Source organism: Apis laboriosa, unplaced genomic scaffold, assembly GCF_014066325.1.
Source record: "Apis laboriosa isolate Shangri-la unplaced genomic scaffold, ASM1406632v1 scaffold74_cov149, whole genome shotgun sequence".
Lineage (NCBI taxonomy): Eukaryota > Metazoa > Arthropoda > Insecta > Hymenoptera > Apidae > Apis > Apis laboriosa.
In genome coordinates, this window is record NW_025224330.1 from 1,668,327 (window position 1) to 1,683,029 (window position 14,703).

Consider the following 14,703-nt stretch of genomic DNA (forward strand, 5'->3'; position numbering starts at 1 on the left):
GGTTTGTGCGCATGGACGCATGGGCAGAGTGTGGCGCACGGCCGATGACAATGAAACGCTTAGGAGGGCCTGGCCATTGTAATAGGTCGGCGATGCGCCTGCTTGGTAGAGAGCCCGGTCCCTGGTGCGGTGCGTTATCCCTACCTCCTCCTGCGAGCCTCCTCGCGAAATCCACGAGCGGAAAGAGGGACCTCGCGCGAGCTCGTGGGAGCGCGATAGCCCGTGACGCAACGGAGAGGGAGAATTCCTATTGTTATCAGACTCGGAGCGAAAAGCAGAGAGAGAGAGAGAAAGAGAGAGAGAGAGAGAGAGAGAAGAGAGGCCGATCGCTGGTGGAGAGGAACGAAGGAAGATGGAGCGAGACAACGAAGGAGGAACGGAGAGGGAAAGAGAGAGGGAGGGAGGGAAAGAGGAAGAGAGAGATCGTTGCGGGTATGGTTGTGTGGCCACACCCCGTGGAGCCAGCCAACGGGCTCTCCGCCGACCGACGACCCACCTGACCCCACAATGGCCAGATCCAAGCTCGGTGGATGCATTGTTCTTCCCTCCACGGCCACTTGAGCGAAAGGGGATGCTCGCTCGAGCGGATGGATGGATGGATGGGTGGGTGGGTGGGTGGACGGATGCACTGGCTGGAAGAGACGCGAGAGAGATAAACTGAGAGGGTGTATGAAGGGGGTGAGAACAGTGTATGAGGGTGGTGGCGCTTGTCCGCGACGGAACGTGCAGACAACAAGAGGAGGACGCGTTCTTCCAGGAGGATCCAGGAGTTAACGCGAGTGACGCGGATACATCTTCCCGCGGCGGAATCATCATGTATTGCTGGCAATTCGACTCTTCCTCTTCCTTCCTGCTTACTACTTTCGCTCTATCCATCTATCTATGTTTCGAGAGGGGAGATTTCTTGGAATGCCGCGTAGGGGGGACGAAGAGATTCTGTAGAGATTGTGCTCCTATTTCCGGCCTAGATAATGCCGAGAAAATGTAAACTTTTAGGAGGAGGTGAAAAGGGATGTAAGATGTTCCTTTTTTCTTTGTCGTAAGGGGCAAAGAGATCGAAACGCTTCACCGATGATTGATAGAACGCGGCTACGTAAGCTTGCGTCCACGGAGAGTGACGGAAAGTGAGCGTCGGGAGAGGAGGAAGTTGAGGCATTTCTCGGCCGAGTGTCCGGATCTTCGAAGGTCTTCACGCAGCCTCCTCATAGACGGGAACGTGGAGCAGAGCTATAGCAACAAAACCCGGCGACGGCGACCCTAGCTACCTTCTCCTCCACGGTGGGTCGATACTCTGCGGGCCACCACCCTCCCACCCCCGTTCCTGTTCCGTACTCTCTTCCCGTGTACTCTTACCCTCCCTCTCACTCTCCCTCTCCCCCGTCCTCCCGTTCCATCGCAGCAAGCGTGATCTCTCTTCGTTCTCCATCCTCTTCCCATTCCCACCCCTTCTCCTTTGCTTGGTCTCGCGTACCCATCTTCGCCCACCATCCTACCTCCTTCTCTCCCCCTCTCTTTCTCTCTCTCTCACCCCCCTCATCCCTCCTCCTACCCCCGTAACCTCCTCTTCTTCCACCTCTTCGTCTAATCATCCAACGTCTCCCCGCCGGTCACCACTTTTACCCTTCTCGCTGGCCCGCTCCATAGGTGTACCCGTTGATTGATCGTTTATCGATACGGGGAGAGAGAGACGGCCACGTCCTCCGCCTCCCCACCCTTTCAAGCATACGCATTACACATTTATAAGGGCGTTAAACACGAGCCACGGCATAGAGTGGTGCTGTACGACATACATCTATATACGTATAGTATACACACACCTACATATATATATATATATATTCGTTTTCCCTCTACCACCCCGCGTAGTCCTTTAGCCCTGGTATACTATATATACCCCCTCAACCTCTTCCTCTTCCTCTTCCTTTTCCTCTTCCTCTTCCACTACAGACCACCATCCTCCCCCGCCCCGTCCGTCCGTCTTGCCTCCCTTTCCCACCCTTTGAAACCAACCGGCCGCCTAGCTAACGGAGCCCCCTGGATTGGTTTTCTATAGGAAAGGGCATGCTCGATTGGTGTCGGTGTGTTTGTAAGCGCGCCGGGCAACATCAATGTTTCGACTCGGGCTCGTCCGCCCCCATTATTTCACCCCCGGCCGCGGAACCACTACCACCCTGGCTGCTGCCTGCCCATACATACCAACCCCCCTACTTCGCGGCCACCGTCCCCCGTTCCTTCGTTCCTTCGTTCCTCTCTCTCTCTCTCTCTCTCTCTCTCTGTATCTGTCTCTCCTGTTCCACTCTCCTCTCCCCCCGCCTCTCGTCCCTGTTTCTCCATCCTTTCCCCGTATAATGCCCGTACAGGCACGGCGCAGTCTCTGTCTAACTTTCACCCCGTGCGCTTCGCTACTTCCTTTCTCTCTCTCTCTCTCTCTCTCTCTCTCTCTCTCTCTCTCTCTCTCTCTCTCTCTATCGATCTCGAAACGATACGATCGGTCTGTCGCTATCATCGCGCGGTCGTAAACTTTCTCCACATACATACGCGCGTGTGTATACACATTCCCTATCTATGGTGGTACAAGCGATACTTATCGATATGGGCTTCCGTTTACCGTTGACTACATACGTAACTTAACCGGCGGCCCCGTGCACTTCCGAAACTACTGTATCAATTTTTAACTGCGAGCCGGATTTATCGAGGCTTATATTCCGTTTGCTGGGCGGCCGCGATGTCTATTGGATCTTGGGGATATTTTCAACCACCATTTCCCCTTTCTTCCTTCCGTATTCGCTCCCCTTTTCTCTGCCTCGTTGTTTTTCTTCTTTTTTTTTCTTTTTCGATTACCTTTTTCGAGTAGTAGTAGTAGTAGTTACGAATGTAACTTTGGATCGATATTGGATATGGACGAGCACAAAGGATTAATATTATAATTGGATAATAATTTACACGTGTGCTTACTGAAACTGTGTTTTTTCTGAATAATATTTGTTAAAAATTGGTTATAATGCGGGTAATTAATTCGGAGATATTTAACCATTTGGGTGAATTGAAATATGGAAAAAAGGAAGGGCTCGTGAAAGAGAGAATTAAACGTTTGAGGAATGTTATGTAAATGTTAGGATAGTAATGATCTTTTATTAACAAATAGGGGGTGAGACTGAAAATGTACCATCGACGATAATATTTGAAAAGAGAACGTTGAAAATGAAAGGAACAGTAAGAGAAATAATGTTTCAAATGGAAGTAAGACGATTATTTGTTACTCGACTACGAATAAGAAAAGCAAGAAAAATTGGTTCTCTAAGAATCAAATATGATAAATTGAACACGATGCAATAGAATATATAATTATTATGATGAAAAATCCAAATCTATCCACCATCATCCCATAACAACCTATAAACTCAAATCTACAAACCTCTATCCCCTGCCAATTCATTTCCCTATTAAACCATTCTCAACCACACTACACATTACCGCCCTCTCGTTCATTCATTCCCTCTCCAATCCAATCTCCCCTAAACACGTTACACGATCCTTGACAATTATCATCGACAAACAGTAATGCTTCATCGATCGATTAAAAAAGATGATATTTTATCCAATCCGACGATAATTATTGACAAACAATAATCCTTCCGTCGTTTTCCATTCCCTCTTATCTTCCATCATATCTTTTTTAACTCTTTACATTGAACTTTATTTTATCCTCGCAATCCTTTTATTTTCAATCTTGCTCGATTTCTCACCCACGACACGACTCTTATTTTGTCATCATCGAATTTTCATAAATTAAATAACGGGCGCATAATCGTCAGGATCATGATTCGAAATTTACATGAATTAATCCTCGATTTTTATATCTTTTATAATATCAGTAATCAAAATACAATATCAATGTTGTATTGATAAAATAAATGCGGAAATAATAATTCGAATTATTAAGAAAATCCCCACAATTTCACGTATTTATTGGTTTAAAGTATATTAGTCGATATAATCATTTTTGAAAATTCATTTCGAGGTCAGACATTGTCGAACGGCTGGCAAAAATCGTAGCTACCCCTATCGAATCTCGGCTCCCAACCGTGATGCGGCATCACGGTGTTGACCGTCCGTCACACATCCCCGATCTCGAATGACGACGTTTATAAGGTAGTGTCAACAACGGTGGGTAATGATGTGCGGCCCCCACGGCCGGCCAGCATAGGAGGCTGACAGCGGGTGGTCGGGCACCCGCAACGTATCATCTCGTCACGCTACATTGAGCGTCATTGTCCGAACTAAAGTCGCCGTTTATCGCTCAACGGGTGACGGACTGAGAAAATCGAAGGTTTCGACCTCTTTTCCTTTTCTTTTTTCTCTTTTTTCCAGTCTTCTTCTTCTTCTTCTTCTTCTTCTGCTTCTGCTTCTTCTTTTTCTTTTATTCGACCAGGGCAGAAATTGCGGAAGAAATAAGAGGAGAGTTATGGCGCGAGAATTCTTCATTTCGAGAATTTGTTGATTCGAAGTGCGAAAGATTTTCAGTGAATTTCTTCTTCTTTTTCTTTATTTGGTCGAGCAAAGCAATCGCGGAAGGGAGCAGCCATAGGAAGTAGAATAGGAAAAGAGTTATATCAGTAGTAATAGTAGTAATGGTGGTGGTAGCGGAGGTTCTTCGTTTTGAAAATCTGTCGATTCGAAGTGCGAGAAATTTTCCGGGTCGTTTTCTTCTGCTTCTTCTATTCGCTCGGACAAAAATTGCAAAAAAAGAAAAAAGAGAAGAAAAGAAAAAGGAACGGTTAGAAAGCGAAGGAAATTATCCGTTTTGAGAATTTGTACGAGTAGATTTTCTAATGCGGAGTACAAGTGGAACTAATGGAAAAGGTTGAAGCAATTACCGTGCAAATCAGCACCTGGGAGTGATAGAAATTAATCATGCAATCAGTAGACAAGGAAAACGGTTCACGGCTTACGCTAATAATTGAACGATGGGTAATTGAAAAGGTTTTATTCGCCAGTGGATTCTGTTGTAATAGAGATGAGAACGATGAGAACGAGAATAGAAGATTGTTTGATATATGAATTTTGCTCGAAGTGGTTTCGAGTTGATTCTTCGACGAGATTTAATTCTCGTTGTTTGAGAAGAGGAATTAAATTTTTCTTTTTTTCGAAAAGTACACTTTCCATAGACAAATTATTCTTTTCAATTTCAATTCGCAAATATCAACGCAACACTGAGAAATTAAACTGTCTCTCTTCAAAGCGCCCCCATTCGTAACAACGGTTTAAGAGCATCCACAGTTACCTACACGTAATACGTCGAAATCAACATCAACTACTCGGTAGACAAACGTCGTTTGTATCTGGGGACGCGGCGCCCCAAGCCGTGCCAATTGATCTGCATAATTCGAACCGGGTCCCTCCTTTTGCAGCAACCACCCTCCGCGCTAACGAGACCGCCCCGTCACAGGGACGGATTTCTGCAATTCACCTTCCGCCCGTGCCGCGCAGCCAACACTCGATTATCTTTCGCGGCTGTTAAAGCATTCACTGCAACTGGTGGGTAAAACGGAAGATATGACCGAGGCATGATTTGCAAGAGGGGGGAAGCCGCTTTAAACGGGGCGCCCTCCCCTTGGTGGAGGTCCGCGTAAAAGAAGCGTGTAGAGGCTGGGCACAAAAGGGATCGGTTATTAATCTATGTCAAAGTTTTCATGGATCGCGCCACTGCCGCCATTCGACCGCTCCAGCTTTTTTCCCGCTCGCGTAAGCGCAGATTATAATGGGGTCAAATACGAATAATTCGTTGCTTGGTACGCGTTAATGAAGTGCCCCTCTGTTGGAAACGTCATAATCGAGCCTGTTGAATGAATGAATGAATATTATCGCGACTCGACGGTCAACCATTTCCTTCTTCTCTCTTTCTCTCTCATTTTTGCCTCTTTTTTTTCTCCTTTTTTCCTTTCCGCTTCCGAGCTGGAAAAAAATCATCTAATTAAAATTGTGTACCGAGTTCCACGCGATAACGAGGCAGTTTGTATAATAGCGCGAATTCTTTTTTTTTAAACCACGAATTTTGCGGTTACCGTAAATGACGCGATATCCGAGATGGTATGTTTGTGAGGATATATTACACGTTTTGTGCGTTGTATAGAATAAGGTCACGTTCGAGGAGAAGTAGTTAATTTAGTCGTGCGAGAAAACCGTGAACAGTCACGGGATAATTGGATCGACATCGTGATTCGTATAAATTTACAAAACCTTTTTTTTTAGGTCGAGAAATAACGTGTAGAATATTTTATAATTGCCGGTGGAAATTTGTTAAATGTTTTGATGGAATATTATGATGTGTTAATTCAATGTGGTATTAATGTCCTGATTTTTTGGTTGGTGTCACGTTTGTGTACTGATTCCACCGAATGTTTCTACGACTGGAAAATCTTTTAATTAAAAATATTTAAAATAAATATATAAATATAAAGTTAGTTTTACGTGACTATATTGAATTGTTAATTATCAAATTCTTGCGATTAATTTTGAATTGTAACAAAACTGTGTAATATCGCATCATCAATTATCGAATTTATGTAATATAAATGATATTGTATTTGTCACTAACACATTTAATTTTCACGCTTACCTTCTCGTTTTTTCGAAGAAATCATTAATCATAATTTCGAATCCTTTTCAAATTACTGATTCACTACGCAACATTGGCAATATATTATCCAAACCGAATACTCTTCCATTTCATTCCTACAACTTGCATTTTCCAACTTAAAGCGAAGTAGCAATTAAAACGCAAATGCTCTTTGAATACATCTCAGAAATTCTCTGGACCCGCCATTCGCCAAGATTAAGTCATAGATTACCATCGATCGGCAATGGAATGCCTATCGACCGTGGAATCGTAAATGAAGTCATTTAATCGACATATGTGCGCCACGAACGGAACGAGAAAAACCGCATGATCGACGAGACAACTATCTTCGATTCTGATTACTTTCATCTCACGTAGAGATCGTTTCATTGGGAGCGCGCGACAGAAATTACCCGTGTCGCGGTGATTTTCGTTCTGAATGCTCGCGCTCAATATATAAAGGAGGAAGGAACGTCGAGAACGAGGGCGCGAGCGTTCGCGAAAATTCATAAACAGACTTTCTCCCCACCTTCCTTTTTCCCCCTCCAACTCTCCCTTCCTTTCTAGTTCCTTTTCTTCGCGTCATAATGAACGCTGACGGATAACCGACCGAGCTCTTTAGAAACTATGACTTGCAGTACCGTAACGCCCTCTGAACGAGTGTAATTCGCCATTACAAATGGCCGAAGTTACGAAGAACTTTCTCTTTCTCCGTCTCTTTCTCTTCGTTCATTTAGTTCATTATCGACTTCTTCGAAAGGACTTCTTGCCTGCTCGGGATACGAGATCTGTTGCGACGGTTACGGAGAATTCCTTGGGCGAAGCTGCTTGTTTCGGGTCAAGAGATGACGTTTCAAGGAAATCGTGGTGTGTTCGATTGTCGACGGAAACACGGTAATTTCTTGAAGGCTTGGAAAAATATATTCTGTATATGGCGTATGCATATGTACGTGTGTATGTATGTGTGTATGCGTGTATGCATGCTTGTTACTCGAGGATCATTATTCAGTTGAAGTTGAATGGTTCGTGGTAAGAGGATTACGCTAAGGAGATAGCTCGGTGTTGGACATGTTTGAGTTTTGGCGGTAAGTTTGAGTGGAGGAGATTACATCGTTCCAACTTTCTTTATTGTATATACTCGGATGATTTTTAAATAGAGCTCGTAATTTTAAAAGGCTTAAGCGACCAAATGATAATCAGATAAATTGTATAAATAGTCTAAATGTTGATATAACTATATGTCATCACAAAATCATAATGGATAGTTTCGAATTAAAAAAAATTACGCATAAAGTTTTCAATTCAGTTCTAACGTTACAACAATAACTAAAACTTTATTATTATTGTTGTTCTAACCTAACTTTTTTAATATTTCTTTTAACCTCTTTCACGCAACACTAATAATCAAATACTTTATATACTAGAATACTTTGTACACTTCCAAAAGAAGACGAATTCCAGCTGAATATTGAAGCAGACGGTCAATTGCTTTCGACTTATCCCTCGTGAGACACGCGCGTGTGTACGCGTTTTCTTTCGCTGCGATTGCACGAATGCTCGAGCGTGTTCCTATAACTTTTTTCGACGGTTGTTCCTCTTATATCGTGCGACTTTATTCCGCGAGCATGCACCAGCACGGTACATCATCCTGTACGAATTCGTGGCAGCGACTGCTGTGCCAATAACGATGCCCGAGGTGGAAAGAAGAGTCAAAACCGAATCGTCACGGAACTCCACTGTTTCTTCATTGCTTGGATACACGAAATCTGGGGTTCTCTATTATTCGTAAGTAGTAACGATTAATTAATTTTGATTTTAATAAGTCAACGTACAATTTTCAGTTCGTCGATTCATGAATCTTATAAAATTGACACGTTCGTAATTAGAAACTGTTTCAAAAATTGTACGCATATGATTAAAATCATATCAATGTTTCCAACACGATGTAATAATTAACGTGTAAATTCAATTATCAATGACACCTGTCCGTTTTGTACCGTAGATCATGACCGGATAATTTGATGAACTTTAAAAGGGGACGTTTAAGAGTCTGTCTGTTCTTGTGCCACAAAAGCCTGTTTGACTGGAGGCGATACGACATGCAACTTTGTTCAGATGCGGCTTCGGTCTTATCCGGGCAAACCTGTTTCCAGGCAGGCGCAAAATTTACTTTTTGATGTATATTTTAAGTACGGGTTTAATATCCTTATTACCGTTCAGATTTTAAACGCATTTGGTCGCTTTCTTCTTGTCACAAGTAACATTTTTTTAATTCAATATTCGAATCTTGTTCGAAATGTTTATCGTCACACAATAACTTCGACTCAAATATTTATTTACTTCGTGAATTTAATTATTCATGTACATTATTTCTTTAGCATATTTATTTTATTATGATCACGTACATTTATAAATATTTTGAAAAAAAATGATAATCATAGTTATTAATTCTTTTTTCAAAAAATTCATAAATTACACTGCTTTTAAAGTTTATTACCAACGACACTACTCGATAAAAATATCGCGGTATTTAAAATAATACGTTCACAATAACAGGCCTCTTTAATTCAAAATTAATGTCCATTATAATTCTCTACGTTCCATTACGCAAATAGCAATCAACAGTTATATGCGCGCGCACATTCTCGCCGTATGCGTGCCTACCATTTCTGCCAACAGAAAAAATTCCCCTATTCTATCGAATAATTTTCTCCACGCATTTCCAACATGTAACTCCTTCGAGTATCGACTTTCGCACGTAATGGCGCGTAGCGAGGTTAATCACACGACTCCAAACACCGGCCAACAAATTCGGCTCTTTACAATGCACGTGTTGACCCTAGCCAGAGATATCACGCGGAAGTTCATTCGTTTTCTCGCGTCGTCTACCCGTGAATTTACCACACGGAACACGGTACAATCGAACGATAGATAGGAAAGGTCGTCGACACACGCACCTAAGCTTCCTCGTCGATTCCTACTTTATGTTGAATAGCGTGTACTTATGGAGCCTTGGTTAGGTTAGGGGCAATGGCAGTCACGGACGAGAGTATCCAGTAAGTATATACATCGTTCGTGCTTCAAGCTAATCGGGTGATTCCTCAGAATCGATCGTGTATTGAGTAACGAAACATTTGTGTTCTACGATATAGTTATTATTAGATAGGTTAGGAGAATCGTTTTAGATGAATGACTGGTTTCATCGTGCGTACAAAGTGTCCTGCGACGTGTAGCGCGTGTTACCGTATAGGTTATGTTTCTTTGTGAAAAAATAAATGGAAGGATAAGAGCAAGAGTTTTTGAACACGGCTTTGTTTTTGAAAATGAACGATTTTCAAAATGTAGTGTACACGTAGGTAGTAGCGTGCATTTAACTTTCATATCAATAAATCAATGATAGTTCGTATCGATAAGAAACCAGTAGGTAATAAGTAAACTGCAACATAAATCACGTTTACGAACGTATGCACGAATAAAAAGAGATACGTAAATTAATACAATTTATTAAGTTATTACGTGCTTAAGAGTTAACGTGCACCTGGTACATTTTCAAAGTTGATTTTTTTCGAAGATGAAGACGATATTTAAAAATGTTTATATTTCATATTTCATTACGGAAGATCACTTTGTGGTAGATAATATGGGCTATACTTTTCGAGCTATCCTGTTTAGCGACGTGCAAAAATCTAGTTGGATGAATTTTTCGCTACATTCTTCATGCGTTAATTCAATAATTTTTTAAATATAATACTAGACTAGTTATTTTTATTGATGATATCATCTTTTTCTGCGTGATATGACTTCGTACATTGATTAAGGTCTATTTTGAATCAAATTAAGACTTTTACACGCTACTGTAGAACATACAGTAGAAAGTAATTGAAGTTTCTGGGCTGCATAACGTGGATAACTCGATCTGATCGTAAAACTTAATGCATAATCGATTTCTTTTTGTTTTAATGTAGAAAGCAATGTTTCGGTTAGAAACAAAGATCATTAAATTAGCCCATGATGGTTATTGTCGAATTAAATTCACAGTATACGAAAGTGTTGATGTTATAAAATAAATACTTGATGTCGTAAAACGTACTATATATACCAGTTATAAATATATTTTATACGTTAAATTGTAATAGTTTAATGAACGAGGAAAGAAAGAATGAAATTAATTTTAGTAAATAATAATAAACTCCTGTATTACGATGATCACTATAATGTTCCGCGTTGTAAGCAGATAACATAATCGTTAAACGATATTGTGCTTCTGGAATTAAACCATTTATGGTGTGTTTTATCTCTTTTATTTTGAGAATCTTTGAAATTGGTATACCACTTTCTTCCTTATTTTCTTTCTTACATATATCGATACATGCATTATGAATTCCTTGCTAACTCGTTCCCTATTTTTAAGATTGGCTTCTACATTCTTAACGTTTAAAAATATTATATCAATTATAAATTAAATTAATTGTAAAATTAAAGCAAAATAAAACATACTCTATACACATAATAAATTTAATTATGTATATATGTATGTAGTATTATAATTAGTTTAAGTTTAATTTTTGCACGGAATACGCATTCAAAATTATACTCGAGTATCGAGAGAGAGGTTCTCTCGACGTGGCCTCGCGTCAACCCCCGCTGAGGGTCGTAGTGTTAAAGCAGTAGCGTGACTCCGCTCTGCCATCCCCTCTGCTCGATTGCCAGGGACAAACAAAAGCGTCTTGCGGTCTAGCAGCCAGGTTCCGTGACGATGCGGCACAGCCGCGAGACCACAGGACCACCCGATGTGCCGGGCATCCGAATTAATTATTTGTTTTAATATAAGATCCGCGGGGTGTGATTTAGTTGGCCGCCACGGGGCCAAGCGGACGGGTTGCGGGCATAAACAAGCCGGTCTGCAAGTTAAAACCGGCGAACAAAGTGCACGCCGATCGTCTCTTGCTCTGAAACGAGTCACTGGCCTCTAAAACGAGCGCAAGGTGATCGGGGTGCGAGAGGTTTAATGGTCCGAATATGGAATTATGGATCGAACCAAGATAAAGTTGGTGTGGAAGTCAATGGATCGGGTTTGATACGGTAAGATTGGCGAGTTGAAATAAGAAATTTAATTTCAATAATAATTTTAGATTCTCATGTAATTTCATGTACGTACTGAATTGACACGATTGAAAAATTGAGAAAATATCGATCGTAACGGTGAATTGGTCTTTGATTGTGTTTATGCTTGTTTGACGATCAATGGATTGAGAAATGTGCAAATAACATAGTTGCGATATCTACGATTTCATGTAGGATCGACATTCGACATGCATGGAAATATCGAAAATGGAAATCTTGGAAGATGTTTTGAAGATATTTTCAAGATTTCAAGTTTGATTTTATATCTTAGAATATCTTGTTTTAAAAATATTGATTGATGATAAATTATGGAACCGTAATAAATTATATTTTCTTTTCTAACGGTAAAATTTTTTGATATTTCGACGCGTAATTAACTCCTACGTTTTTTGTGCGACATCTTTTTATCTCTCAAGAACATGTTCAAGAATTTATACTTTATTATTAGTAAAATAATTTTTCTTTTATTATTTTTAATGATTGAATACGTTAAAAGAGACACTCATTTGCATATCTGGAATTTTATTCTGCTCTTTTTATCGAGATGTTGCAAAGGATTAATTTATGTAGAAAGTAGGAAGGTAAAAAGATATATTCCTTTAAATCATTCAACTGTTTCCTCTGCTATCTTTTTTTTTTTTTGTTTTTTTTTTTTTGTTTTCTTTATAAAGCACAAGGAAGAGACATAACTTGTTCCAGTTGCGTGACTTGTCCTGTGCGTTAAACTCGTTAGTAAAACTGTCTATGTAGCACACCTGTATCAAGAAATATTTGATGTCGGGATAAAAGATTTATTTCGAACCACCGATGACTGAAATTAGGACTTACTATAAAACCTGTCTGTCTGGATTTATCATGCAAAACTCAATAATAAACTTTAAAGCCTTCTTATTCAAATACAGCTTTCTTTCTTTTATAAAAATAAAATTCAATATTTTTCGTAATTCGTAAAAAAATTTTCCTTTTAAAAAAAGCATTCAGATTCTTCTATCTCTGCACATCATCAGCAAAAAAAAACAATTTTTTTTAACGTTTTTAAAGTTTTTTTTTTAATATTCCAATCTAACAAAAAAATTCCAAATGAAAATCCATATAATATAATAAATAATATTGAACACAAAGTTCAAGCATTAAATTCCGTTTTTTATGACTTCGTGAAATCGGCTATTTTATAAACTTCACATAATTTTAATCTTAATTCAAATATAATCCGTTTAACATAACTTCAACCGAATGCCCAGCCCTCAGATAGAATCGTTATCCAAGAAGATCAAACAGAGCTTTCTATCGCTCGATTCAAAAGCCAACGATGATGGTCGTCGACAATTACGAGTCAATTAATTAATTACGACGGACACACCGCCGGTTGATCGTACGCGAATATATTCCCGGGTCCAACTAGTCAAGACCATTAAGCGCGTTTATACTGAAAGCGTATAAATTCCACCCTATCGGACGATCGACGCTGAAATCGAGCATAAATAAACGGCAAACTGCCTCACCAGCTGTCCAGCACGACGCGTTAAAAGGCGCTCGTAAATCTCCCACGTAGCTGTCAATAATGTAATTAGCATAAGAAACGTGGACTCTTATCCGCGGACACGATACTCGCTAATACTTATTGGCATTTTTATATTAATGAATATTAATCGTTCTTATATGCGTGACGATCTGATTGCGATATTGCATCTCGATCACTTTTACAATATGATGTAAATCTTCGTTCTGACGGCGGAATTGTTTCACATTTGAAAAGCGAAGGGAGAAAATTAGAGATTTATTAAGAAGGTGGAAGTTGTAAATGTAATTTAAGTTTCCAAATTTGTTGAAATAGTTATTAAATTAGTTATTAAAAGGATTTTCGAATTTTTATTTATATGATTATTAGTTTTTGTCTCAATTTTTTACGAATGTAACATATATGTAGAATATGCCTCACGTTGATGAATACTATTGTAATAATAAAACAATTTAAAATACTTCATTTTGTATAAATATTCCTATTTTTAAAAAAACCAAAAATGCTAATTAAATCTTGTAAAATCACTAAAAATATCCTCATCTATTTTTGTTCTTCATCTTTTGACTTTTGAAAACGAGAGATAAATACTACTTATCGCATAAGGTATCGATATCCTTGTTGAGAAACAACAGAAAAAGGGGGAGGACCTAAAATCAGAGTCGACCTCGGGTTGGGAAGCTCGTTAATGGAGGAAAGGTCGCGTGTAGAGGAGAGTAACGTTTAGAGCTATTGGCCAGCATCAGGAGGTCGGCAGCCCACTAATCACCGCTAATGTTAATATTATGCAGCGACCACAATGCTCTACGTGGAATCTCGATAAACCACAGGCGGATCTCGTCGAGATGCATGCATCGCTCGCATGCGAGCCCCTTGTTCCAGCTATGGTATATCCGTGATTCTTCTTCCTCTCATTCGGCTGTAACAGGATGGACTTGAATCATTCGACGCTTCCGTGTTTCAGTCAGCTTGAAAGAGTTTTTGTTTTCAGTTAATAATTGCAAGTTGCATAGAGATATATAATTTTGTTTTGACTGATTTCAAAATGGTAATTATTTAACTTTATGTGTTATGTTACTTTGAAGGAGATTAAAAATTTATCTCAACCAACAATCAAAGAAGAAATATTTATTTTTGTCATACTAATAAATCTTGAACTATAAGAGAATAATAAAATGATGGTTATTTACTTTTGTAATATTTCTGCTTCATATTTGAATAACTTTGAATAAGAGGATTAAAAATTTATAAACATTAAAAGAAGAAACGTTTATTTTTGTTATATTTATATCTCCTTAATTATGAAAGAATAATAAGATGAAATTATTTTATATACTTTGATTTTTGTAACACTGATATTTCTTTCTTAGATAAATCACTACAAAACGAAAATATTCCTACATCAAACTCTCTGTCATCAAATCCTACCAACATAATGCTC